The sequence below is a fragment of the Molossus molossus genome, unplaced genomic scaffold (assembly GCF_014108415.1).
Source record: "Molossus molossus isolate mMolMol1 unplaced genomic scaffold, mMolMol1.p scaffold_m16_p_9, whole genome shotgun sequence".
Lineage (NCBI taxonomy): Eukaryota > Metazoa > Chordata > Mammalia > Chiroptera > Molossidae > Molossus > Molossus molossus.
The window spans coordinates 38,714,363-38,739,349 of NW_023425403.1; positions in this window are offsets into that span (position 1 = coordinate 38,714,363).

Below are 24,987 nucleotides of genomic sequence, written 5' to 3' on the forward strand. Positions count from 1 at the left end.
AGGGCTTCATCCAAACATTTTTAATGACTGTGTTCCTTTAACAACAACACCTCTATGGACATCATTCCTCCTTTTTACACCTTGTTTCTCATGAGCTGCCAAATGAGTTAGTTACCTGCGAAGATATACCTCAAATGCCACTTATTTATGAAATCCCTCCCCAATTTTCCACACTATTAGACAATCTCTACATTTTAGTCACATGTCAATAGTATTTTTTATACTGAAGTGAGATAGAGGCAGGTTAGGCAGTGAGGTACAGGACCATGGGAAGTAAAGGCTGAGACATGTGGGAAGTTTGCAATGACTTGGAGCTCAGCACACAGGTAGAATCCAGTACAAAGTATATCTAGATCTTTAGTCAGGCTCTACAGATCTCAAAATAAAATTAGAATCAACATGGAAAATTGTGCCTCCAAGGCAAAAAACTCTGAACCCCCATTTATAGAAATGCAAATTAGAAGCTCCTGCAAGGAGCACTAGTCAATTATATAACAAAAAACCCAGAAAGGCTGGTTTCAGGCAAGAGGGGAACAGGATTACTAAATGAGTTCTGCTGCAAAACTATAGAGTGTGTTTCTATTTCAGAAAGCCGGGTTACCTTAAGAAGGGATATAGGAAATGAAAACTGGATTTAGAAAAGAAACCAAAAGCAAGCATAGGGTTGCTCCAATGGTGTTTCCCCTCCTCCTCACTAATAGCCTATGTTTCCCCTCCTCCTCACTAATAGCCTATGTTTCCCCTCCTCCTCACTAATAGCCTGTGTTTCCCCTCCTCCTCACTAATAGCCTATGAAATTATCATAAAAAGGGAATACACTAAGGCCCCTAAAGATAATTGGGGCTACTTTATTTGTTCTTAACCACATCCAACTAAGTTGTCTCTTTCCTGGGAGTAAAGCTTCTGTGCAAATGTCAGGAATATATAATCAATGTCTGTTTTTAAATCAGAACCTGTCCACTTCCAACTAGGGAAATGTATGGGACAGAATATATCTTTGCTGATCAAATCTGCCCCAATTCACCTGACAAGGCAAGCTTTTTATAAATCAGTGATGCCCACATATGCTTTTTCCAGAAGGGTACTATGAATTTGGAGCTAGATGACCTAGGGCTAAACCCAGTTAGGAGGGAAATACAAGCTTTAAAATGTATGCATGTTGCTAAGGCAGAATTCCTTGAAAGGACCAATCGGAGGCTAGCAAGGCATATATCTACCCCTAGCAGCCACACTGGCAACCCACTTGGGTCCCTTTCCCACTATCAAATATCTTTCAATTTTTCTATAATGTCTAAGCTGCACATTTCTATTTTTTTAATGGTCTTAGTTATTAAAATGTTAATACCATTAAGTCTCCAAATAGTGTTTTTTATTTGTCTATTACAGTTAGAAGATGGTTACTTTTCTTATGAAAAATTTCATTGAGAAGCTGTCACTTGCTTTCCAGTATTAAACTCATTATCATTTGCCTTTAAGAGGATTTCTGAAATGCTTCCAATATATTACCATATTGTTAATAGTTCCCTTATTATACAGCTTTCAATGAGCATTTAAAGTAATGTTATATTAAACTAAATATATATTTCTGACAGGAAAACCACAGGTTGTATTATTGACTGTTAAGATTTAAAGAAGAAATATCTGTGGTGTCACTTTCTTTTTTATAAAAATATTAACTTGACTAATTAGAAAAATCCTATCTGTACAACAAAAATTAACATTGTAGATATTTATTTTCTGTAAAGAGAGATTTGTAATGCAATTTCAAAAAATGATAACAAAGTACATCAGCTTATGGTAAGCAAAAAGATTTTCATTTCAATTCTCAAATGTTTATCTCATTATACACACACACAGTATGCTAAATTCTTCATTTTATATAAAACAAAAATTACTACAAAGAAGCATTTAGAGGGCAAATAGCATAATACAAAATTTTAAATATTTTCTTAAGTCTGAATAATAAAAATTTTCATTTATAATTATTTAATTGATTATTTGTTTTATATTATATTATGTGGTTAAATAGAATTTTTATAAGAATAAATTGATTGGTTGTATTTTGAAATAAATCACTTGGGTGAATTTGCCATTCAATTGTTACAGCAACAGAAATACAAACTTCTTTTTATGCATTTATACATTTATGTTATATTATGTTATGCTCTACTTATGCATTTATGTTATATTAATGGTTAGGATTCACTGGAGGGTGAAGGTATAAAACATAAAAATTAGTCTTCATTATAAGATATATTTTCAAAGCACCTCTTCAATAACATTCTGAGAATATATTAGCCTTTTTTACACAAAGAGGCATGTATGACATCACTGACTAGACTGTGTAACGATGGTTATTACCACATCATTTTGCTTTAATTCACATCTGCCGTAGGTCATTTGTGACAAAAGAAATAAAATTAGTTATCAGTATTATGTCTAAAGTGATTATCTTGTTTTGAAAAAATTACCATCTATGAATAAGGACCTGATAGTTAGTTTCAACCCTTGTAGTCTTGATTTATCTAGAATGTGGGTCATTCATCAAATACAACATAATGAAAATATGTGAAGGACAAAAACTAGAAATTACTATAATCTTAGATGATCTAGAATGATCTTTTGATCAAAGTTATTTAATAAGTAAGTTAAATGTCACAATACAACTGATTTTTTTTTTTTTTTTTAATCCTCACCCAGGACATTTTTGCATGTATCTTCAGATAGTGCGGGAGGGAGAGAGGGAGGAAGAGAGAGAGAAACATCAATGTGAGAGAGACACAGGGAGGCAGAGGCGACTGGCAGGAGGAAAGACGGGAGACTCCCTGAGTCAGAACATTTTTAAAATTTATCCTTAGTAAATATACTATTGGAATAACCTTTTTAATTGCATATAACATATGACCCTTTTACTTTCTGCATACTTATGGTATGTGTTCTTAAAAATGACTAGCTTACTCCCAAGTTTTATTTAAGTATTTTCTAAATAATATACAACTTATACAATAATACAAGAACATATTGAAACATAAATTATTATATTTTACAAAAAAACCCTAAATGTCTACACTAACATTTTACTACTTAATAAAATCAACAAATAATTATATATAATTATAATCATACCTCTGCGTTACAATTGTTTCATGTCTGTACTGTATATTGACATTTTCCTGTAAAATAATATTATGAATACATTGGGTTTTACCAAGTTATTTTACTTGTTCTAATGAACTGTATCACCATCATTATTATTGATATTCCAAGCTTATTGGAAAGAATCACTGTAGCAGCCTACTTTATCTTACCTTTGCATTGTCCTTTTCTTCAAAACATGTTTAGTTTTGGTGATAACATGTTTCATATCCCTCTTATTTTTCTTTCACTAAGGCATAAGATCAACTATTGTCCAAAGTTTCCTTAACAACTAGAAATTTTAGGGATCAAAATCTGAAAACCAGTGGTGCTCCTGAGCTTGATGATTAGTAAAATGTGTTTGCAGTTGCTACTTGCTCACCTAATATTGACAGAACAAAAAAATTGCATCTTGTTAAGAATATATTACAATGAATATTTCCTATTTTGAATTCCTTTTCTTGTAGGATACAGTTATATCAACCTTTAAGATTTCTTCTGCTTTGACGCTAAGAATTTCTAGGTCAATTTAGATTGAGATATGAATAAGAATAGAAGTTAGATAGACAAAAGGGTGGAATTCAAAAAGAAGAATAGTACTTCTAAAAAATAGTGTATTTAAAAAAAGCAGTAGTATTGTTATTACAGAAGAAAATTGTGTGAGATGAGGCTTGCGATATATACAGGGGATGTCAACCCCAAAGCACCAATTCAAAACCAAGAGGCATCCCCAATTTGGGGTGTGGTGAAAAAAGAAACTGTATTCAATGTGAACAGCTCAATTGTGATGCAGCAGGTGAGGAGCCCTGGGGCGGGGGAGGAGCAGGTCCAGGGGCATGGCCCCTCGGGTTAGACTGCTCTGCTCTGCTCTGCTCCAGGGAGATGTCTGGAGGCAGGCAGTTCAGTGCAGGCTTCTCCCTGAAGCAGTTTCTGAGAGAGGCTCCTGTGTAGAAATGGCTGGTGGGCTCTTTTTTTAAAATTTAAATTTGAGCCCAGTTAACCACCAGAAGTTCTTTTTAGTGGGTATCTTCTTATTCGGGGACCATAGGAATAACATGGTTTTTTTTGTTCATTTAAAATATATTTGGTTCAATTTGTATATTTAAATTTCTGTTTCCGTTTTGCTCTTTTTCTTGTACTTTTTTCCAGGGACATTGGGAATCAATTGATAGGGGCATGGCAAAAACAAATACTATTTAAAATTTCACTTTAGTTACTGAGACAAGTAGACTGGAGTATAAAATATTGGTATGTAAGAGTTACTACATTAGCACTGTTAAGGAGATGTGGTGGCTTGGACCTGAGTGGTAGCAATGTTAACAGAGGAGCAAATGGATTCAAGAGATATTTAGAAATTCAAAAGTGATTTTGCATTTAATACGAGTAGTCAGAAAGAAAAATAGAAATGAAAAGTGTGAAAGGTAAACAGCACATTTAAACCTCTTTGAACTGCATATATACTGATACATTTACTAAAACAGAAAACACTGGAAGAAGAGGAAGATTTTGTTTTGTTCTTTCATTAAAAACATTGGCAACCTTGGGATATGTTTATATTAGAATGGCTATTTTAATGTTCATATCATGATATACTAAAATTTGTTTTATGAGGACTTGTTGAAGAAACTGAATCCTTAAAGATAGCAATCAGTTTATCAGAAATGATAGGTTTTGACATTTTAAATGAAGAGAATATGATAGGCAAAGAGTGTAAAGTGTAGTGTGATTATAAAAATTAACAAATATTTTATTTGTAGTGTATATTTTATAAGTACAATGCTATAAAGAATACCTTCATAAATTACTCAGAATATTGGAAATATTAAGATTAATAAAACATACTTGTTAATACTATGTTTTAGATTATATCAATATATCTCATTGATTTGTAAACACTCTATATTCAAGTCAGTCTGAGTAACTAAAAAAGGCTTCCTTTAGCAATATTTTCATCTACTTACATTAATATAATGCTGAAATGGGTATATATTTTAAGAAGTTATATCTAATACCTCTTTTTATTCAAATTGGTTTTATTTCTTTTACCAAGAGAAAGTGATATGTTCAGACAAAGGAGATGTCAGGAAAATGACAGATGATCATCACCCAGAAAACGAGTGGACATTTTCTTGTCAACTTTTGTCTCTTTTGTCAGAGAAATTCCTTTGAGTTTTCAGGCTTTCAAAATATTTGACATACTGTTTTAGATATGGCTAACACTATTTGTTGCAGAACAAGGTATAAAATGAGATTTATTTTTATGTAAGTTTCTAATTTCTATATCTCATTATTAACTTGGTTCACTCAAAATACAAAGATTATTGCAGGACTTGTGTATTCCTCTGAATAATTGTTTTACTTTAAAAGTCAAACATGTCCTTTTCATTTGATTCTCTGAATGAATATATCCAAGTTCTTGATTCATGATAACATTTTCTCTGTTGCATGAATTATTTTGAATATTTTAAAGTTTATCTGATGATTAATGACTTTATATCAGGATATGAAAATGTGATAGGAAATTGGATGGTAGTCTTAATGGTGAACAGCACCAGATATTAGACCTCAGTTCTTCAGTGCAGTTAAGAAAAGAAGTCAGAGTCACGGAACTCAAATACAAGTGAAAGTTTATTAGAAAGTCACAGGATTATAGCTCGGCTTGTGTGGCCAGTGGTTGAGTGTCAACCCATGCACCAAGAGGTTGCCAGTTCAATTTCTGGTCAGGGCACATGCCCAGGTTATGGGCTAAATCCCCAGTCGGGGTTATGCGGGAGGCGGCCAGTAGATGTTCTCTCTCATTGATGTTTCTCTCTCTTTCTCCCTCCTTTCCTCTCTCTACAAAATCAGTAAAGGAAAAAAAAAAGGGCAAGTCACAGGGGTAGAAGAAGTGAGCCGTGGAAGAAGTGAGTCGGTTGGGCTGTGTGGACTCAGAAAACAAATTATACAGGTAAAAGAAGGGCACTTGGAGCTTAGAAGAAAGAAAGGTAAAAACCAAAACAACCCATCAAAAAAAACACCATACCTGGTAGAGGGAGAGGGGGGAAAGAGAGTGGGGGAAAGGTGGTGACATGCTCTAGACTAGAAAGAGCCATGCTGAGTCCTTCGTCTCAAGGGGTTTTATCTGTTTCCTAAAGGTGGGGATTATAGAGAAGGTCTCAAGGGAGGATCTCAACAGAATACTCATCAGCTTTCCAGGTGTGTCCTTTCAAGGTCCTGGTCTTCACTGATTGGACGTACCAGAGGAGGGGATTCATTGTCATCACTGTTGGTCTTGATGTCAGCCATGGTGTTGCCCCGCCTGGCCTTGATACTCTACTGGGCCTGGAGTTGAAACACAACTGAGGCCTAGATGTTATTTCTAGTTGACTAAAACTCCGTCTCTGTGGTCAGTCTTTTTTTTTTTCCTGAGATTATTTGATGCTGGCCAGACCTTATTGTCATAAGAGCTTGATGCCTAAGGGAGTGACTGAGCAGGGGCTTGTATAGTAGTCCCATGAGGCTTTTCTCCACCCCCCTTGTTCTTCCCTTAAGAGGATCTGCCACATGATTAGTGAGATGCCAGGGGAGGAAAGGACGAATGATATGAAAAGTCAGGGGTTTAAAACTGTATGACCAGCAATATGCTGGGGGAAGAAAGGTCTCCCTGGGGTGCTGAGCTTCCACCCTAGTTTAGCCTGTTGCTTGGTGCCCAGGGCTTTCTTCTCTGGTGACTTTCTGTACTTGGCCTATTGTTCCTATTTTGCTCATGTGTGTCTAATTGCCTACTACATTTGCCTAAGGGAAGATATTTGCCACATTGGTTTCTGTCAAAACAAGTCAATTCTCTTTAAAATTATTTTTTTGATATTTTATATTATTATTATTTTCTTGTTAAATTTATTTATTTTTCTGGAATTATTTTAGAGCTATTTTTAAACAATTAATCTTCATTGTATAAAGAAAATAGATTCTGCGTGACAGGTAGACAGAATAAATATTTCATTTTTAAATTTATGGGATCAATGGAAATAAATACAGGTTTATATTTGGGCACATGATGATAATTTGCTTAACTTCTAACCTGTCATTAAAACACTTTAATAAATATATTCTTTGTGAATGACAAAAGTTTAAGCACAAATCAGCAAATTTTAGTACTCACTTTTTAAAATCATAAAGCACTTACTAGTCTAAAGCTCTTACCACTCACACATCACTTTTCATCTCTATTGTTTGATAATTGATGAAAGCTTGCCTTTCCTACCAAATCATGAGCTCTTAAACTTCAGATGGGTTCTGAAAGAAAACAGTTTGATTAAAGGAGAATATATTGGGCAGGGGAAAACTCATTTCTGGGTTAAATTGTTACTAAAAAGCCTGTAAATAAATAAATGTACTATGTCTGAAGGATCTGGGTAAGGCTATTGTCAACATAAGAAACATTGAAACCTGTGAAGAATTTTTGTGAGTTTATTTGAACCAAAACTGTCCACAATTGCCAGGAAGCAAAATCTCAGTGGATTGAAATAATGCTCTGGAGAATGGCAGTTTTGAACCTTATTTTATACATTATAATCAAGAGAGAAGACACAAGTGAGTTGCGTGAAATCTACTGTTAGTAGATTAGGGAGGCGGGAGAAAGCAAAGCAGGGAAACCTCTGGGATTGGATGAAAAGTACAACGATAGACACATACATCTTTTACATAGGTGGGTGCAGGATAGTTAACAGTCCACAACTAACTCAATAACAATGAGGGGATTTGTGGTCTCCACAGAGTGGTGCTGTGCTTTGAGGGGTCTGGAAAAAGGAAAATTACTCTGATATTCTAAAGAAATGTTATCTTAGATGCAAAAAAGATATTAAACACGCTTAGTTAAGGTAAAGATTAACCCTGGTCAAGGAAGATGCCAGCCTAGGACATGACTATCTGCTATAAACAGCTTTTAGTTAAAAAGCTTTAATTCAGACCATCCTTTGTGATTACTTTGTCTTTGAGTTTGCAAGGCTACGACACAGGTCTTTCCTGAGCTTGTCAGGTTAGCATGTGGCCTTTTTCATTCACATTGTTAATTAGAATAAAATATTTTAATTTCGTATTTGGAAATTATCAAGAAGAATAGAAATTGAGAAAATACATGGGTGTTGTAAGACAAAGTGTTTTTTTTTTTATAGTTTATAAAATGAGTTTGTTAGATCCAGAGGATGGAGTATAAGGATAGTTGTATCAAGTTGTAGATCAGCATGTAAAATTAATTTGTGGATGACTTTGAATTCTTTAGCTTAAGTAATTTTTAGACAATATAAATTTAGTGTTTTTTCCTTGAGCAATTTTTGTCCTGTAATATTATATAAGTTGAATTGTATAAGAATTTTTGGAATCAGAAAAAGTTTAGAAGATGTTAATAATGCAAGCATGATATACTGAGGTTCAAAGTCATTATAAAGACAAATATTTTATAAGATTTGACAACCCTGAATTGAATAGAGCAATTAAAAAAAAGAGGGAGACTCTGGCCAGGTTGCTCAGTTGGTTAGAGCATCATCCTTATACACCAAAGTTGCGGTTTAATCCCTGGTCAGTGCACACACAAGAATCAACTAGTAAATGGATAAACAAATGGATTTCTCTTTCTTCCTCCAAAAAACCAATAAATAAATTTAAAAACATTTAAAAAGGAGAGTATTGCATAGTTAGCTAAAAGAGTAGAAGATTTTAATTCTAAGCAAATGCAAACATGTTTGTATTACCTTATGAAAGATTTTTGCTGACTAGAAAATATGGAAATGCTTTAATTTAAGATGAACAGAAATATAAAAACAACTATTTTTTAATGACTGACAAGTACTTATTGAACATGCATTTAAATTTCTACACCGTGTTGGCTCTGTGAAGGACAAAACATATAGAGGGCATTTTTCAGATTTAGAGAGGATAGGCAGGGAATTTAAAATAGACTTGATAAACCTCAGAGGAGAGGGGCAGGTTGGGGCGGGGGGATAAGATAAACCAAAGAACTTATATGCATGTATGCATAACCAATGGACACAGACAGCAATGCTTGGTGGGGGGCCGGGAGGAAGGTTTCTGGGGGGAAGGGGAGGAGAAACATCTGTAACAAAAATAAATTAATAAACTAAAAAAAGTAGATTTGATTATTCAGTGAAGATTTATTGAGAGCACCTATATGACAGACTCTTGGCAAAGATCTGAGGATTATTAAATATGTTCATTTCCATAAGGTGTGTCCAGTAGAGTAAGGGAAAAAAACAATGGAATAAAAAGTATGTGAAAGAGGCACAAAGGGTAATTGAATTAAGTAAGCAAGGATTCTAAGGGACAACATCAGGATGGAAGTATGGGGTAAAAAATGTCAACATTTGCTTTCAGGAAGTGAATGTATTTATTCAAAAATAATTATTTTTTGTCTATTATCTATGAGGTGTTGTACCTGAATAATATTAATTTTATAGTGGCCCCTGACTATATAGAGTTTACACTGTAATAGTTGAGTCAAACTGTGAACAAATAATCAAAATAGATGATATACTTTAATTGACTTACTGCAATAAAATAAAAATGAAAGTTTAGGAGATTATATTTTAGTATTTAATTTGGACAAAAGTACATTTGGGGGAAGATTGTCATGAAAGTCCTTCTGGTAGAGGTGATATTTGCATATGGAGCTTAAGAATGTGTGAAAATCTGACAAGCAAGAATAAAATTGGGGGTTATAATAATAAATGTCATGGCCAACAGCATTGCTGAACAAGGGAACATCTGTTTCAGGAAATTTTACTGCAAATAATCAGCATAAATTTATAGGATTTTAAACTCATGGTTTAAAAAGAATATACAGGGTGAGGCAAAAATAGGTTTATAGTTTATATGGAAAATAATACAATAATAATAATTTTTTTTTAATCCTCACCTGAGGATATTTTTTCATGTATCTTCAGACAGAGTGGGAGGCAGGGAGAGAGAGGGACAGGGAGACAGAAAGAAACATCGATGTGAGAGAGACACATCTACTGGCTGCCTCCTGCGCGACCCGACCAGGACCGAGGCCGAACCGCAACTAAGGTACGTGCCCTTGACCGGAATCGAACCTGAGATTCTTTGGTCCGTGGGCCAACACTCTAACTGCTGAGCCAAACCGACCAGGGCTACAATAATTTTTTTTATTAAAATATTTTCTTTCTTTCTTCATTTAAAAACAATTTTTTTTTCTTTATTGATTTTTTTTTTTTTTTTTTTAGGAAGAGAGGAAGCGAGAGGGAGATAGAGATAGAAACATCGATGAGAAAGAACATTGATTGGCCACCACCTGCACGCCCCCAACTGGAGATTAGGCCCACAACCTGGGCATGTGCCCTGACCAGGAATAGAACTGGTGACCTCTTGGTGCATGGGTGGGTCATGCTCATCCACTGAGCCACACTGGCAGGGCATAATACAATAATTATTAAATAGTAATACAAGAATAAACTCTCTGTTTTACATACTCACAATGTAAAACTACCATTGCCCTACTCTGTGTATGATATTCTAAATCAGATATTGGCTAACTTCTTTTTTTCTTAATGTGCCGAACAATACACGTTTTCAATTTGGAGGGGCCTTGACATCTGTCACAACATTTAAAAAATTATGAATAAACTATTGTTTTTAGGTAAGTTTTAGGTAACAGCGCAACTGAGTAGAAGGTACAAAGAGCTCCCACATATCCCCTTTCCCCACACATGCACAATGTCCTCACTGTTGACATCTATACCACAGTGGGACCTTGATTTTATAATGGACTAACCTAATTGACACATAGTCCATAGTTTACATTAGGGTCCACTCTTGGTGATGTAAATTCTATGGGTTTTCACACTTGTATAGTGACATATATGCACCGTTGTACTACTTTATTATATGGAATAGTTTCACTGCTTTAAAAGTCCTCTGTGCTTCACTTATTCATCCCTCTCTCCCCTGTAACCCTTGAAAGGCCCTTATCTTACTATTGTCCCCACAGTTTTGCCATTCCCAGAATGTCATATAGCTGGAATTATACAGCATGCTGCCTTCTCAAGTCTGTTTTTTTGGTTTTTTTTTTACTTAGTGTCATGCATTTAAGTTTCTTCTACAACTTTTTGTGGCCTCTCTGGATGTACCACAGTTTATCTATTCATCTACTGAAGGACATTTTGGTTGGTTCCATGTTTTGGCAGTTATGAGTAAAGATGCTATAAACATCTGTGCGCAGGTTTTTGTGTGGACGTAAGCTTTCAACTCTTTTTGGTAAAAACCAAGGAGTGTGATTCCTGGATTATTTGATGAGTCGCTTTAGTTTTATGAGAAGCTTCGAAACTGTTTTCCAAAGTGGCTGTCCATTCTTGCATTCTGCCCAGTGCAAGACTCTCAGTAATAAATGAGAGTTTCTGTTGCTACACATTGATGTCAGCATTTGGTGTTGTCAGTGCTTTTGGATTTTGGTCATTCTAACAGGTGTGTAGTGGTATCTCATTGTTGTATTAATTTGCAGTTTCTAGTGACATATGATGCTGAACATCTTTCCATATGTGTACTTGCTGTCTGTGTATTGTCACACCTGCTGTTGTGCAGAGAAATTAGCCATAGACAATAAATAAATTAATATGTGGTTGTGTTCCAATAAAAGTTTATCTATGAACACTGAAATATAATTTCATTAAGTCACTTATTTAGGCCACTATTAGAGGCAGAGAGAACAGTTAGACAACTATTGGAGAAGACAGTTACTCTAATAAATAGTTATAATATGTGGAAAGGTGAATAGATTTTCAAAAGATAATTAGCTACTATTTTACCAGTTTCTAAACTACTTTTACTATGCTATATCCTATGATGGGTCTATGACATACTTGATTGAAAGGCAGAGCAGAAGGAGCTGTCATAGGTTTATAAATATAGGTTGTAGTTAGAAAAAGAAAGGAAGAAATATACTAAGCATTGTTTGAAAACTTAAAGAACAATCAAATGTTAGATGATACTGTTTGGGAGATGCTAGGATATATTATTGGGAAAAAAAATGTGGAGAGGAGGAAGAATATGCTTAAGAAATGCAACCGTGAGTCTCAAGATTTTGCAGATTTTTATGCCATCTTAATGGATGGTGGAATGTTGCCAACTAGTAATAGAGGAAAACACTCTAGGTAAAGACAATTACATGAATAGAGTGTGAGAATATTTGATTAGTGTATGTGTGTATGTTGCATGGAGTTAAGTTTGTTATTTTGTTGCATTTCATTTTACAGTTACAGTCCCTATTTATAAATAAGTATATTGGCTTCCTGTATGCTTGAGTAGAAATAATGTTTATATTAATATCATGACCAGGCATAATCCAGTAAATTAATAAGAGATTAAAATAAATGCAATTATTTTAATAACTATGAGTAACTGCTGATAAGATAGGCATGTTTCTCATTAATAAGATACAGATAAAAATAATGCACTTGCCCGGCCCGTGTGGCTCAGTGGTTGAAGGTCGACCTATGCACCAAGAGGTCACTGATTTGATTCCTGATCAGGGCACATGCCCAAATTGTGGGCCTGATCCTCACTAGGGGGCATGCAGGAGGTGGCCAATTGATGTTCTCTCTCATCAATGTTTCTATCTCTCTCCTTCTTTCCTCTCTCTAAAATTAATAAAGAAAAAAAATAAAATAATGCACTTGTCTTGATCTCAGAATATTCACAAACTATTTACTAGAAGGTAAAGCTTTAAAATAAAATATAATTACTACTAAACAGGGTATAAATAAAATGCAATATAGTCAACAAGGAAGGAGAAAATAATTCTGCTTTATCTTGGACAGGGGAAGGAGGTAGAAAGTTAACCTGTTGGGTTAATGATAATGAAATTTGTAAATGTGATTTAATATTAAAAAATAAATATGAGAATATCAGTAAGCTAAATGCAGTGTATATTGATGTACATATACTAAAAAAATGTCATTTCTGCATGCTTCCAAATATAATATTTAGGGACATAAAAGGAATTGATTGTTATTTCCTAGTTAGGTAAGAGATAGAAATCTGAAAATGTTTAGTCACAGGTGCTTTCATTATTCAAATAAAGAGTACTTAATTAGATTTTATTAGAAGTTGGTGCACAAATTTATTTTTTTCTATATATTTCTCCTTCAAAATTGAGAAGTTGTTTTATAGCTTGTGGTTCATCTAGAAAAATTCCTCCAGTTTGAATCAAGTATTTTATTGTATGTTTTGACTCTTGTTACTCAATTCAGAGACATTGAATCCGTGCTTTGCATGGTGTTATGTTTGTATTTTGTCACTGGAAATGACTCTGCTCCAGTTACACTTTAATTTAATCTTACTTTATTTGTTGGTGGTTGTATTTTGATATAAAGAAATTGAATGAGATAAATAGTCCATGTGTAATGTAGTCTCTCTCTCTCTCTCTCTCTCTTTTTCATATGGAACAAAAAAAAAAAAAAAAAAAAAATTAGAAGTACTTCACAGAAAACAAAATTTTCCAAAGTCACATTCTCTCAGCTATGCTCTGCAGTTATGTTCACTACCTATAGTGAGGAGTCATTATGTTAGGCACTTAAGTGGCATTAAAACCTCAACGTGATATCTCTACATGCAGGTTATTAGATACTTTTCTCCTGATTCTTTAATCCTTAAAGTATTATTATGGTGAAGAAAAATCATTGCCTTTGAGTCTATTCTATGTTGTTCTTTCTGTTCATTACATTGGAGAAAATGTGATATTTCATATAATTATGTCAACACATACTTCAAAGCTCACACCATATTTTAATTATATAGCTTGTATAATTGCTTCCAGTCTTATTGCTTAAGGCCAACTAAATGGACAATTATTATAATTTTATTATTTCAATTAACCTTCTGTAAACTTTCAAATATCTAAATTTTTCTTTATCATGTATGATAATAATAGGTAATTAAACTAATTAATCTAATGTGAATGTGTGGAGGGTATTGCTTCTTTAGTGTGTAGTAAGACTGGATTTATATATGTCAACTCATAATGCTTTGCTTATTTTAGAAATTTAAGGCATGACATTTGGCTCCCTTTCTCTGCATTTGCTGATGGAAACGCTGTATTTGCCCCATGGTTTATAATGCCTTCTGCCTGCTAACTCCATCCGTGCTTATATAGATTTAGAAATCTGTAATTAAATCAGATTATAAGGCCCATGAATTAAATGAAGGTGGTTTATAAAATTCTAAAACATTTTAAATGCATAAGGAGTTAATAGTTTCCATAAAATGACCCCAAAGGAAAAATTTGATATTTCAATGTTGCCATTTTATATGTGCTGTCTCTCATTCACCTAAATTGTGATCTTACAAAACAAATTATGACAAATCTTATACAAAATAAAATTTTTGTATTTCTTTCTTGCAAAAAAAGAAGTTTTAATGATGAGAGAATTTTTCCATTAAACCATGGTCAAAAATATATTCTTATACTTGAGTTTTTTTCATAATTTATGTTTATCTTCCAAGGATTAGTGCACAGCTTTCTTTTTTTTTTATCCTCACCTGAGGACATTTTTCAATTTTTGTTCAGATAGAGTGGGAGGGAGAGAGAGAGAGAGAGACAGAGAGAGAAATATTGATGTGAAAGGGACACATGGAGTGGCTGCCTCCCACATGACCCCCACTAGAGCCAGGGATGAACCGCGAATGAGGTACCTGTGACTCTTTGGTCCTCGGGCCGACGCTCTAACCACTGAACCAAACTGACCAGGGCAGTACACAGCTTTCAAATTGATATAAAATAAGTGTCCAGATATCTGGCTAAAAATCCAGATATTGAGTTAGCTGTTCATAACAAAAATCTGAATATGGAAAGTATGAAAGTTAGAAATATATTTTTGGAACCAAAATTTTAAGTAAAAATTACAATATAATAAACCCTGTAAAATATGTAAAGAATGAATAAAATTATAATTTAAAACATTTTAAATAAAACATTGTAGCACTTATATAGGATCATTGTTAGAGTAGGTAGATATAAGCAGGGCAGGACAGGATCATGCTTGAATAAAACAGAAGGGTAGGGAGTTAAACATAATCATCATCACAGTTAGACAAAAACAAGGAGAAAGAAATTCAATTTAAACGACTCCCAGCACCAAATGGTCAAATCTTACAAGACACCTGCAAGCAAACAAAAAATTCTAGGAAGCCCACAGCTAAAGGAAGAGGAGCACAAAAGGATCAAGAAAGAACACGGAAGGGTCAAGAATAAGATATAAAGCCAGGAACCAGACTGATATGCAGCCCTCAAACCACTCTTGAGCTGCGGGTCTGAGTGTCCCTCAGATGTACTTTCACTTTTATTTTTATTTATTTTATTGTTGAGAGTATTACAGATGTCCCCCATTTTCCCCAACTTGCCCCCCTTCACTCATCTCCCATCCCACCCCAAGCCTTCAGCTATCTATTGTCTCTGTCTATGAGCTATACATATATGCATATAAGTTCTTTGATTAACCTCTTCACCTTCTCCTTCCCACTTCCCTCTGAGATCTGTCTGTTCCATGCTTCCATGTTTGTATATCTGTTTTGTTCAATTTATGTGGTTCCTTAGATTCCAAAAATTAATGACATCATGTGATGTTTGTCTTTCTCTAGCTTGCTTATTTCACTTAGCATAGTAATCTCCAGGTTCATCCATACTGTCTCAAAGAGTAAGAGATCCTTCTCTTTTTTACTGGTGTGTAGTATTCCATTGTGTAAATATACCACAGCTTTTTTATCCTCTTGTCTGCTGATGGGCACTTGTGCTGTTTCCAGATCTTAGCAATTGTAAATGCTAATATAGGGGAATTTAGGGGTACATATATTCTTTCTAATTGGTGTTTCAGGGTTCCTTAGGATATATTCTTAGAAGTGGGATTACTGGGTCAAATGGCAGTTTCATTTTTAATTTTTTGAGGAACCTCCATTTTGTTCTCCATAGTGTCTGCACCAGTCTGCATTCCCACCAGCTGTGTACTAGAGTCCCCTTTTCTCCACACCCTCAGCAACACTTGTCATTTGTTGATTTGTTGATGGCAGCCATTCTGGCAGGTGTGAGGTAATACCTCATAGTTGTTTTAAATTGCATCTCTCTTCTGATTAGTGATGTTAAGCATTTTTTTGTATATCTCTTGACCATATGTATGTTCTCTGTGGAGAAGTGTCTATTCAGGTCCCCTGTCCATTTTTTAATTTGATTTTTTTGTCTTCCTTTTGTTGAGTTGTATGACTACTTTATATATTTTGGAGATTAACCCCTTATCTGATGTATCATTAGCAAACATGTTCTCCCAAACAGATTTTTTTTTTTATTATTATTATGCTGGTTACTTTTGCTGTGCAGAAACTTTTTAGTTTGATGTAGTCCCACTTACAAATTTTTTTCCTCTGTTTTTCTTGCCCTAGGTGATGTATCCGTAAAAATTCTGCTACATGCGATGTTTGAGATTTTGCTGCTTTTAATTTCTTCTAGGGTTTTTATGGTTTCATAAATTACATTTAAGTCTTTTATCCATTTTGAGTTTATTCTTGTGTATGGTGTAATTTGGTGATATCTAGTTTCATTTTGTTGCATTTACCTGTCCAATTTTCCTAGCCCCATTTATTGAAGTGACTGTCTTTACTCCATTGTATGCTTTTGTCTCCTGTATCAAATATTAATTGAGCATAATGTCTTGTGTTGTTTTCAGTGTTCTCTGTTCTGTTCCATTCATCTATATGCCTGTTCTTGTGCCCATACCAGGCTGTTTTGATTCACAGGCTTTGTAGTATAACCTGGTATTTGGTATTGTGATACTTTCAACTTTGTTCTTCGATAGTCTTTTATTTTTAATTGGGGTGTTTAGCTACTATAAATTTAATAGACTTATTGACAGGTTTATATTTTAATCCACAATATTTGTATTTGTTTTGTAAATGTCTTATATATTCCTTGTTTTCTTTTTAAAATTTTGTCTCTGTTTTAATTAAACTTAAAAAAATTTTTCCCTTTATTGATTTTAGAGAGAGAGGAAGTGAGAGGGAGAGAGAGATAGAAACATCGATGAGAGAGAACATTGATAGGCCACCTCCTGCATGCCCCCTACTTGTTGGAATTAATCTCCTTATCAAATTATTAGCTATAACTGGTTGTTCTTAGCTGGCTATGATTCTGTCTTTCAAGGTACATTTGGCAATATCTGGAGACATATTCGATTGTTACAACTAAGGAAGAGATTCTACTAGCATAAATTGAGTAGAGGGATGCTGCTATACATCCTACAATGTTCAAGACAGCCCCTCCGAACAAAGATATATAAACATATCAATAGTGCTGAGGTTGAGAAATCAAGCCATAACTACTATTTTTTTGTGTAATTGGTCTCTGGTTTATATTACATCTACATAGTTTAAGTTGTTTTATAACAAGGCACCGCAAACCTAAGGAGTACATATCCATTCATATCTTGCCATTTCTCCAAGTCACAATCCAAGGTATTTCTGCCTAAGATTTCTTCCCAGGGTCCCAACAGGCTGAAATCAAGGTGACAGGCCAACTGTGTTCTCATTTTGAGCTTGGGGATCTCTTCCAAGCTTATTTAAGTTATTGGCAAAATTCAGTTCCAAGAAGCTGTAAGATTGAAGTCTTTTTTTTCTTGCCAGCTGTCACCCTGTTTTTCTTGCAAATACTAGAAGCTACCTCCACTACTAACCCAGATGGCCCTATCACAGTAAGGAAGGGAACTTACATCTCTGAGGCCAGCTGCAGAATCTCGTTCCCATCTGCTATGAAGAAGTCTTAGATAACATCATGTTTTCTTGGAAGTGACTATCTCATTAGTTTTGCCCCTTAGGTTTGGTCTACTAGCTTAAAATTCCTCTAGTCTCCACTTTCTGCCTGCTTCCAACTCCACTTAGACAGTTTTAGATTTTTGTTATGGCAGCTTCCCATTTTTATATACCACAAACTCACTGCTCAAAATACCAATGTATTATTCTGCACTTGCTGTACGTTAAAAATCTGGTCATGGTGTGACTGAGTTCCCTACTTAGAGTCTCAAAGTTGAAAGTAAGATGTAGTCTAGGCTAAATTCTTATCTAGAATTTAGGCTCTCTTCAAGCTCATTTAGGTTTTTTTGCAGAATTCAATTTGATGGCTTTTAAGCTGAGATCGCTGCTTTCTTGCTGGCTGGGGGTTTTTGTCAGATGTAGAGACTACACTCGGATTCTAACCACATGTTCTTCTTACAACATGGCAGGTCTTTTTTTTTTTTTTTTTGGCAAAACCAGTAGGAAGATCTTATTCCAGGTTACTCTAAAGGAGTTATGTAGCGTAAGGCAATCATGGGAGTGATGACCTTGTAACCTATTCCATCTAACAGCCTATTCAAAAGGAGAATATCCATCATGTTCACAAGTCCTCTCTATGCTCAAAGAGAAGAGATTTTAGGGCACATACAACAAAGGGTGGGGAACTTGGGTGCTATCTGAAACTTTTCAGTTTACCTTCAATCAATTATACTACTTAACCTCTGGAATAGAAGCCTTATATGGGTAACTTATTTGCATTACTGTATTATTGGTTTATGCATTCCAATACTGCATATATTATAGAGCTCCTAGTGCACTGTTATTTTTGTTTTAAAGTATCAATTATATTTTAAATATATTTAAACAATAACAATAAAGGATTTATATAATCCCATATATTTATCACTCTTGTGCACTTCATGTAGATCAGATATCTCCGCTATCATTTCTCTTTCTAGCCTTGTTTGTTGTGCAGGTCTTCTTGTAAGTAATTCTTTCAAGACTTGTATGCTTAAAAAGTCTTTACCTTTGTATTTGAAAGATTTATCTCTGGGTATAGGATACAAGTTGCTTATACTTTTGTTTTTTTGTATCAATACTTTAAATATGTTGTTCTACTGTTTTTTGCTTCACATTGTTTCTGAGGATAATTCTGCTTTATTCTTACTTTTGTTTCTTTGTATGTAATTTGTCTTTATTTTATGGCTGCTTCTAAGACATTCTGTTCATCGTTATTTTAAGAAATTTGATTGCGGTTCCCCTTGCTGCAATATTCTTAACCTATTTTGTGTTTGAGATTTATTAATATTCTTGCATCTATGAATTTATAGTTCTCAGCAATTTGCAAAATCCTCAGACATTATTCAAATATTTTTGTTTTCCCTTCTCATTGCTATCCTTCTGAGACTCCAGTTATGCTTGGAATATTTAAATACATCTAAGGATTTAAGTTTGCTTAAAATTTTTCTAAATTATACTGGTACTTCATTATTTTCCAGTTTTTAAAACATTTTTACACCCAAATGTGATAGTGTCTCACTTTGTCTTCAAGTTCATTAATTTGACTTCTTTCTTGCAGTGCCTAATCTGCTGCTAATCAATGTTAGTACATTTGTAACTCCAAACATTAAGTTTAAAAAAAAAAAATTTTTTTCTTTATTGATTTTAGAGAGAGAGGAAGTGAGGGAGAGAGAGACACACACATTGATGAGAGAGCGCGTCTACTGGCTGCCTCCTGCATGCCCCCTACTGGGGATCAGGTTCAGGCCCACAACCTGGGCATGTGTCCTGACCAGGAATCGAACCAGCAACCTCTTGGTGCATGAGTTGATGCTCAACCACTGAGCCACACTGGATGGACAAAAAAATCATCATGTTTTTTATTCCCAGAATTTAAAATTGGTTATTTTAAAAAAACCTTATGTTGTCCTGCTTAATATACTAAATCTATATTTCTCTGCCATCTTTAACATATTCAGTATAGTAATTTTTTATTGTAACTTTTAATATCTTTGTTTACTAATTATAGGTGTTATTTCTGGGTCTGTTTCAATTAATTAATGCTTTTTATCCTCTTTATGGATGGTATTTTCAAGCTTGTTTGTATGCAGGTAATATTTTATTAATTTCAAAAACTATGAACTTTATCCCGTTGGACTCTGTTTTTATACTCTTATACATTTTTTTCCCTTTAACTAAATTAAATTACTACTTGGAAACAGTTTGAAACATTGGAAGCTTATTTTTATGATTTGTTAGGCAGGACCAGAATAGACTTCAATTCAGAGCATGCAGTGCACAAGAAAATGAAATTTTGGTTCACTTTGCCCATTTGATACAGATGTTGCTTACCTCCTAGACTCTGCAAGTCACTCAAATGTGTGTAGGAAAGATGTGGAGACATGTGGGTTCTCTCTTGTCAGTGGCAGGTCAGAACTTGTAATCAGCACTTTCTAAAATATGTGATATTCTCCTACCCATATAACTTACCCATATAAATAGCCTAAAATTTCTCTTGAAACGCATTGGGGGAATCCATCTGTATATATTTTCTGTCACATTATATGGTCCTCAACTGGATTTATTTATTCCTTCAATCAAGGTGCTTTGAGTCTAAGAACTGGCTTAAATCTTGGACTAGGTAACAGGATACTATACTCTCTACTATGGTTGCTGGTATCACCCTTTTCCCATCTGCTCTTGTTTTTATTCTGTACAAAAAGAATAGGCAGAATTATTTTAGTTCAAGCACACATACGTTATTTTAATTTTCCTAAATCTAGCGATATAAAGAGAAACACATATAAAATTGAATTTTTAAATTTCATATTACATTCTAAATTTTAAGATGATATTATCATCACAGAGTGGCTTCAGCATAAGGCCTTTGCAAAAGGAAGACTGGGAAAAACTGTGTAATCATTATTCATCTGATGATTAAAATATTCATAATATAAAGTAGTGTTTTTATAAGCTAATTAGTTGAGTATGATAGTTCAACATTCTCATTAGTCTTTTGACAGTGGAAATACAAGGCCTAAAATAAAAATTTTAAAGCTATATAATATATCCAAAAGGTTAAGCCCTTTAGTTCACATAATAAATATTTTTTAGTTTATCTGTCAGTGTTTGTATTAATTTTTACATGTTAAGTAAATTTTTCATTCTTCCTTAACAACTATGTCTATGATTTCAGCTTAATAACTGGGTCACTTAAAGAAATATTATTAAAGAAAAGTCTCACTGTCATTAACAAATTTTCAACCTTTGAAAATATCTAAAGTTAAATAAATCAGTCTTACAGATTTTAGGCATAAGTGTGCTTTTAGCTATAATTTAGAAACATAGCCAAGTGTTAGATTAATTTATCAATGTATATTTATTAGGAAAATATTAGCAAACACTTTAGATTCTTTGCTTAAAAAGATAATTCATATTTGAAAGAACTTGATTTTTCTTTTAGGTCATAATTATTCAAATTTTAGAAGAAGAAGTAATCAATAAATAACAAAACAATAAAGTTTGCAAACAAAATAGTTGTAACAGAATGGATTATATTCAAAACTTATTTTCTTCATAAAAATAAAAATGTTTCGCAGGCATATAGACCAGTGGAACAGAACAGAGAACCCAGAAATGGACCCGAGGCAATATGCTCAATTAATATTTGACAAAGGTGGCAAGAGCATACAGTGGAGTAAAGACAGCCTCTTTAATAAATGGTGCTGGAAAAATTGGACAGCTACTTGCAGAAAAATGAAACTAGACTTTCAACTTACACCCTACACAAGAATAAACTCAAAATGGATAGAAGACTTAAATGTGACTCATGAATCCATAAAAATCCTAGAAGAAACTGTAGGCAACAAAATTTCAGACATCATACGGAGCAGAATTTTCACTGATACATCACCTAAGGCAATAGAAACAAAGGAGAAAATGAACACATGGGACTACATCAAACTAAAAAGCCTCTGCACAGTGAAAGATACAATCATCAAAACGGAAAGGCTACCCACTGTATGGGAGACCATAATTGACAAAGATATATCAGATAAGGGGTTAATTTCCAATATATATAGAGTGCTCATACAACTCCACAAAAGGAAGACAAAGAACCCAATTAAAAAATGTGCAGAGGAACTAAATAGACACCTCTCCAAACAGGACATACAAATGGCTAAGAGACATATGAAGAAATGCTCATCATCACTAATCATCAGAGAGATGCAAATTAAAACAACACTGAGGTATCACCTCACACCTGTCAGAATGGCCGCCATCAACAAATCATTAAGCAACAAGTGTTGGCGAGGGTGTGGAGAAAAGGGGACTCCAGTACACTGCTGGTGGGAATGCAGACTGGTGCAGCCACTATGGAAAACAATATGGTGTTACCTCAAAAAATTAAAAATTGAACTTCCATTTGACCCAGTGATTCCACTTCTAGGAATATACCCTACGAAGCCTGAAACACCAATCAGAAAGATTATATGTACCCCCATGTTCATAGCAGCACTATTTACAATAGCTAAGATCTGGAAACAGCCCAGGTGTCCATCAGTCGATGAATGGATAAAAAAGCAGTGGTACACATACACAATGAAGTACTACGCTGCTGTAAGAAAGAAAGATCTCTTGTCCTTTGAGACTATATGGAGGGACCTGGAGAGTATCATCCTGAGTGAGGCAAGCTAAACAGAGAAGGACAAGTATCATATGATCTTCCTTATTTGTGGAATATAATGAACATAACAGTCTGAGGAATGGGGTAGTTCCAGAGATGTGGAGGTGGGGTACAGACTGACAATCCCCAGAAGAGGGGATGGTGGGGGAGAGATAAACCACAGAACTTATATGCATGTATGCATGAACAGTGGACATGGACAACAAACTGGGGACAGGGCAGGGAAGGAAAGGGAGGGGGGAATCAGAGGGGAAAAAGGAGAAAGATCTGTAACAAAAATTAATTAATAAAAACAAACAAACAAACAAACAAAAATAAAATAGACTAATACTTAAAAAATAAATGTTTCTAAAAAGTCAAGTATTTTAAAGCACTACATAATGTGTTATTTTTTCAATAAGTTCGGCTATAAGAAATTATGTAAAATTTCTTCCCAGTTTACACAATCAGTATCTGTGGCACATAATTCATACACACAAATCTTATATTTTATTCATGACTTTTGTTCCAAGATTAACCATATGTATATGTTAATATGTTGTTATATTTAATAAGACCCCAAGCACATAGTTAAAAATACATTAATCAAATTTTGTTTCAGTAAAGAAAGTATTTTGGTGGAAGGCTTTCTTTCTTTTTTTAAAAAATATATTTTTATTGATTTTTTTAGAGAGAGAGGAAGGGAGAGAGAGATAGAAATATTGATGTGAGAGAGAAACATCAATCGACTTCCTCCTGCATGGCCCCTGCTGGGGATCAAGCCCGTAACCTGGATCTGTGCTCTGACAGGAATTGAACCAGGACCTCCCAGTCCATGGTATGATGCTCAATCCACTGAGCCACACCAGCCAGACTGTGTAGAAGGCTATTAATAACATTTTTACAAAGCTGTAACATTTCCCTACATTGAGAAAGTAAAAAAGTGAAAAGATGTTATATAATAGATTTATTATCTACACTTGCATATTAAATTTCTCCAAATAAGTAGAATTTAGAATTCATTACTTAGTGTGTCTTTAAAGCTATTTCAATTTCTAATTAAAACTGAGCTTTCTATTTTATTATTTTAAATTTGATTATGTTCGTTTTTTATGGCCCTTAAAATTCAGTTATTGAAAATGAGAGAAATGATGCTATACATTACATGGTACTAATTAGTTCCCTTTTTCAAACCAATGTGTATATAATACACTGACTGCAAATGTCTGTTTCCACATAGCTAATTACGAAATGCCTGAAGGAATCCATTTATTTTCTCCTTACCATTTGCTTAAAGACAGAAGAAATTTCTGCATAGATCAGAGGAATGATTGGAGCTGCTTCCCATGTCTCTGAGTTATGACAGTCTTACAGGCATCTGGCATTACAGCATTCTACTTTCACACAGTTGGTGTTCTAGGCCTTAAGTGATTTTTAAGTTAATGTACTTGCTATATTATAAATTATGTGATTGACCATTTTGGAATTTCTAATAATGTAGCTCATTTAATAAGTACTTTATTATGATATAAAGGCATATTTTATTTTACTCTTATTTACACAGACTAGCACCAAATACAGGTATTTATATCATGTATATTAGAAATATAATTATCATATTCTAACATTTAAATTATTCAAATGATCATATCAAAAATAAAGTCCTACTCTAATTGAAAAAAATAAAAAATACATCTTAAGCACCCAATATCTTGAAATAAATATTCATGTGAAATATTTATATTGATACCCATAGGTTTAAGTTTATAATTTTAATAACATGTTTTTTGCTTTTGTACCACTCAAGAAATCTTGGTATCCTGGAAATATACTTTAATTTATTTATTAAATATAACTAAATAAATTATTCTATATTTTATATAATAAAAAGCATTTTAATAAATGGTTATTTTTATACCATAAAAATGAAATGTAGTGAAAAATGCTATGCATACAACCAAATGTGTGTTAATATTGTGTATATATATATTTATTTTTTAAATTTTTATTTATTGATTGATTTTAGAGAGAGAAGAAGGGAGAGGGAGAGAGAGAGAAACATTGATGAGAAAGAACATTGATTGGCTGCTTTTTGCATGCCCCTCAGTGGGGATTTGGCCCACAACCTGGACATGTGCCCTGACTGGGAATCGAACCAGCAACCTCTTGGTGCATGGGTCAATGCTCAACCACTGAGCCACACCAGCCGGCCATATTATATATTCATTTTAACATATTAGGTAGTGATATTTTATTATCATTGTCCAAAAGCAGTGGATTTCTTACATGATCAAAATTATGAAAGAGCCTTCTTTGTATCATTTAAAAATTTAAACCTAGGGCCCTGGCCGGTTTTGCTCAGTGGT